Source organism: Lactuca saligna, chromosome 3 (assembly GCF_052625555.1).
Source record: "Lactuca saligna cultivar CGN05327 chromosome 3, ASM5262555v1, whole genome shotgun sequence".
NCBI lineage: Eukaryota > Viridiplantae > Streptophyta > Magnoliopsida > Asterales > Asteraceae > Lactuca > Lactuca saligna.
The window spans coordinates 102,830,177-102,835,303 of record NC_136419.1 but is presented as its reverse complement, the minus strand read 5'-3'; the positions used below and the strand labels follow the sequence as shown (position 1 = coordinate 102,835,303).

Genomic DNA, 5,127 nt, shown 5'->3' with positions numbered 1-5,127 from the left:
ATTGACCAACACTTCATCCACCATCACCGTTTGCAACTCTCTCACCCCATCCTCAAGGAAACTGAAATCGATTCTCGATCTCGATGTCTTATCTTTACAACCTTATCGCATCTCTGCCACCACCATCTACAACCACTCACCAGGCACCATTTAATTCCTCATCAATCCAATAATTCGACTTCCTATGTACACCGATTCACATAATTTTGGAAGTTTCAATTGACTCGCTTCTCCACTTCATGTCTAGATAACCATAGGAATTAATTTGGAAGAATTGAATAAGTCTGATGCAATTCAAGAATTTAAACCATTGTTTCTTGAAAAGATTGGGAATTCATGGGAGGCGTGGGAACAAAAGAAACTTCAAAAGTAGCCCGGACGATTCTACCCCTTGAAAATTGTACTTTCAATCTTCTCCCTGTTTACTTTCGTTGTAGTATTTTGATTTAAAAGATTCTCATAGATTCTCATAAATATTAACATTAGAAGAACAAAATTAAACATGCTAAAAGCCAACTTGCTCATGCTTTAGAGGAGTTGATGAAGATATTGTTTAACGTGGATACATACTAGTTAATATGATTCTATCTTCATTATTTAGTATATTAGTTGACCTGGAGGGAACGTTGCTCGGTGCTTCCATGTATCTTGCCCAAAGCGTTGGCCCGAAGGAGCTTCAACAGATTGCTAACAAGTTGCTCAACAATGTAAACCCTTCTTATTTACGATTTATTCTATCATTTCTACTAAACTTTCAATTTAAATGCGTAGCTTTGGAATTGGTATCTCCCCATGACTGTGAATCCTTTTCCGTTGTTTCAGGATGAAAAGCTGCCATATATATATATATATATATATATATATATATATATATATATATATATATATATATATATATATATATATATATATATATATATATATATATATATATATATATATATATATATATATATATATATATATTCAATCCAGAGCTTGATATACAAGTAGGAGATTATTTGCAAAAGAAGTAAGGTAAAAAGAAGCCCTATAAATTCAAGTATAATATCGTCTTGAATGTTATATCAACTCTTGTTGAATCATGAAATATTATTTCTACCTCCTTCAGTTCCTGTAGAGAAGGTAGTCACAATAGTGTGTCAACCACAAGCAGTCTTCTACATTCGTCCAGTTAATCGTTGCTATTCTACAATTGGGTGTACCTTTTTAACACTTTGCTAATAAATTTCAATTGGTGGACATCTTTTGAAGATGAATTCGACCACAATGCGTTCATTTTATCCCCATCAAATACAACCCAATACGTTATTATTTCATTTCTTCTAATTTTTTGTTTGTAGGTCATACATAGGCTGTACTTTCAGTTGTCTTTAGCCCTAATGGAAAATAATTACCTAGTCGTTTAGGTGACACAACTGTCCAACTATGGGACTTGAAGACCCAAATACCTATGTTCACCTATACAGGTTAGAAACCATCATAATAAGTTTACTTTCTTTAAAGAGATAAAAAGAACATTTACAAAATCAAGTTCTATGTAGTGAATATGATGGCTGTTATCATCACTTCATAATCCAAAAGCAAATGGTTCTATTTTGATATATCCATTCAGGGCACAAGAATTGGGTTCTCTATGTAGTGGAAGTCAGTACGGAGAAATCCAAATCCGGGACCCACGGACAGGCAAAGCTTTTGGCAATCTGCTTACTGTAATTATATGCTCTCTTTATCCATCTGTCAATCTTGTTATTTGATTACTTTATATGTTTTCATCTCACATTAATACATAAAATTTCAGGGCCACAAGAAATGGATAACTGGTATATCCTGGGAACCAGTACAGCTTCGATCTCCATGTCGTCACTTTGTTATCCTAAGTGGTCATACTCTTGCAATCCCTTGTGTAAAGTGGGGTGCAGATGGATTCATATACACATGATATTTATTTATATATCATATCTTGTTCCAAACTAAAATTATACCAATAAATGGAAATTACAAAAGCGAACAACATTTTACATGATACAGATCTCAAGATTAGACAACCAAACTATGGGAAACCACTCAAGGAAAATTGATTCATGAGTTAAAGGTATAATAATAACTAATACGTAAAAACCACAAAATGACACAAGCTAAATAATTCGTGTTCAGTCATACATGTATTAATCTGTAAATGTTTTGTATTTTTTTTTTTAAATTATGGGGTCATGGACATTGGGTGAATTCTTTGGCATTAAGTAATGAGTATGTTTTAAGGACTGGAACTTTTGATCATGCACGTAAACAATATTCATCTCCAGAAGAGATGAAAGAGGTAAATTGATGTTTCTTTTTGTGTTTTTAGTACTCATTTATTGGTATGAGAATTGAATATATATATATATATATATATATATATATATATATATATATATATATATATATATATATATATATATATATATATATATATATATATATAATAGGCAGCTTTAGAGAGATACAATAAGATGGGGGGGGGGGGGGGGGGGGGAGGTTAGTTTCAGGTAGTGATGATTTCACTATGTTCCTCTGGGAACCTTCTAAAGACAAGCGTCCCAAAACTCGATTGACAGATCATCAATAGGTACTAGTTTTATGTTTCTTCATTTTGTTAATCAAAACATACTTTACTCTTTTTTATCAATATGGCCAATGTGATTTTTTTACTCATAACAACAACATGTAACTTTTTATAGCAATAAGTAACTTTTAAAAGCCAAAACTCACCGTTTTTCTTGTCGATGCTCTAAAGAGATACTTGAATGTGTCCATGGAGTTGATGCTCCTTATGTGATCGGTGAAGTTGCAAGGCATAACACTTCCATGGAGACTACCAAAGGAGAACTTTCTCACGAGTTCCTTTTAATGTTGTGTTTTGTTTTTTTTATAATAAACAGTATTGGAATGATTATTTGTATTTGACATATGATATTTTTTGAAATGAATTATCATTCTTATGTATGGTATTTTATTTTGTATTATGATAATTTCAATCTGTTGTTTAATTTGAAAATTAGTAATTCTATAATATATATATATATATATATATATATATATATATATATATATATATATATATATATATATATTTAAAACATTTAAAATTATGATACACAAATGCGTTTCATCTTCATTAATGACAGGGGTTTTAATGATATACAATGCGTGTCCTAAACACCAATCGTAAGGTTACGGCATGCAAATGCATTACGTATTCCTTTATGACAGGGTCTTCCTTGATACGCATTGCATGTCGTAAATGAGCATCGTAAATATGTGTTGTAGTTGCGCATCTTTAATGAATGTCATAAATAGACAACACATAAAAGCATGTCATCTTTCGTTATGATAGGGCCTTCCTTGAAACACATTTGCATGTCGTCTAAGCATTTTATGACACACATTGCGTGTCGTAAAAGGGTGTTTTTGTAATAGTGATTTTGTCTAGTTTTCAAAACATTTTGAATCTCGTCAATCAGAGTTACGATTCATGAGATATAGTGAAAATACAGATAGGGGTCAAAGTTGTCAACAACATCCTCTATCTTTAGATTGCAGATTCTATCTTCGTATGATTAATTCGATCGAATGCTTCTTGACCAAATAATCTTTCAAGCATTCCTCAACGTATCCAATTGCTCCCAAAGCATTGCTCCACTCGAATTATCTAAAATTGACATAAAACAAGAGCAATAAGAAAATTCTAACAAAAGACATGAGCTAACCATTATTTAAATAAATGACATGCAAATGTACAAAATATGATGCTAAAAGATAATAAAAAATACCATATAAGATGCATAAAATGGCATCTAACATGTATATATATATATATATATATATATATATATATATATATATATAAATAGGTTGGGTTCAAATAAGGTCATCATATTTTGTGACACATAGGGATACGATCCTAACCACTCGTTCTTGAATTTTGTTATATCCCAATGATGAGGTAGTTCTAATTTTGACCCTATAATTGAATTATATTGCATTTTTGGTCCATAAGATTAAAAAAGAGTACAAAAGGGCTTATAGTGGCATTTTGGTATAATTTGGGACTTGAGGAGTACACTGTGCGTATGTGTGTACGCTAAGTGTACTAGGGCGCACCTTAGTACACTGGGCGTACACCTCGCATGCAGGGCCTACGTGGGAAGCATGAAAACCCAAATTTTTAGGGTTCTGGGTCATATATAAGCATCGTTAGGGTCTCGTATCTTCTTGTTACTGTAAGTCCCGTAGATCCGTGCTAGTCAATTTAGAGATGATAAGCATCAAAAATGACTCTTTGATGGAAGATTATTTATAAGGAGTAATTGTTGGTGATTTGATATCATCAAATATTATTTAAGTGTAATAGGATTAAATTTGTTGACCAAAAGTGATCTTGTTGAATATTGAACAAGTTAGGATGGTGTAGGAGTGCACACTTGTTCAAGTTTTTCAAGATTTAAAGTATATTGTTGTTTAGGGGCGAAGCCCCTAAACGAACGGGGGTTCGGGGGCAACGCCCCTGGGAGCGGGGTCCCAGGGACGATAGCCCCTGGCGGGGTCCAAGGGGCAGAGCCCCTGGCTGGGATCGAGCTGAGTGTTCCATGACATCTGTTTAATGACAGTTTGGTAGTTTTATGACAGTTTGTAACTGTCTGTTGACAGTTTTCAGACAGTATTGATATATCCGTTTTTTGGTCAATATTCTGGTACATGTTGAAGAACATTTTCATATACATTCTTAAATTTCATTCTCTGAATTTCATCCAATTGAGTGTTCGATCTGTACCATCGAAATACTTCAATTTGATAGTGAATCACGACTTTCAGAGAATCCAAGCAATCTATTCATCCCTTTTTCTAACAATAATCTTAACTAAGTTGTAGTATATATTAGAAGGATTTCGTGCATATAAAGAACGTCGAAATCCGAGTTATAATGAAGAAGTTATGACCCGTCAAAGTTTCGCGACAGAACCAGCACGACGCTGAATGACGTAAAAAGTGAATTTACGTTAGAGCCATATTTAGCCTTAGAAATCTAAACAAAATTCATAGAATAATTTAAACCAAAAGTGTGCATACAAAAAAACGCCCAAA

The 5,127-nt window shown here is 32.9% G+C and overlaps 1 pseudogene; it reads left to right on the top strand.

Moving 5' to 3' along the window:
• The first annotated feature begins 578 nt into the window (after positions 1 to 578).
• On the top strand, positions 579 to 2,611 carry LOC145035842 (notchless protein homolog; annotated as a pseudogene).
• Positions 2,612 to 5,127: the final 2,516 nt, after the last annotated feature.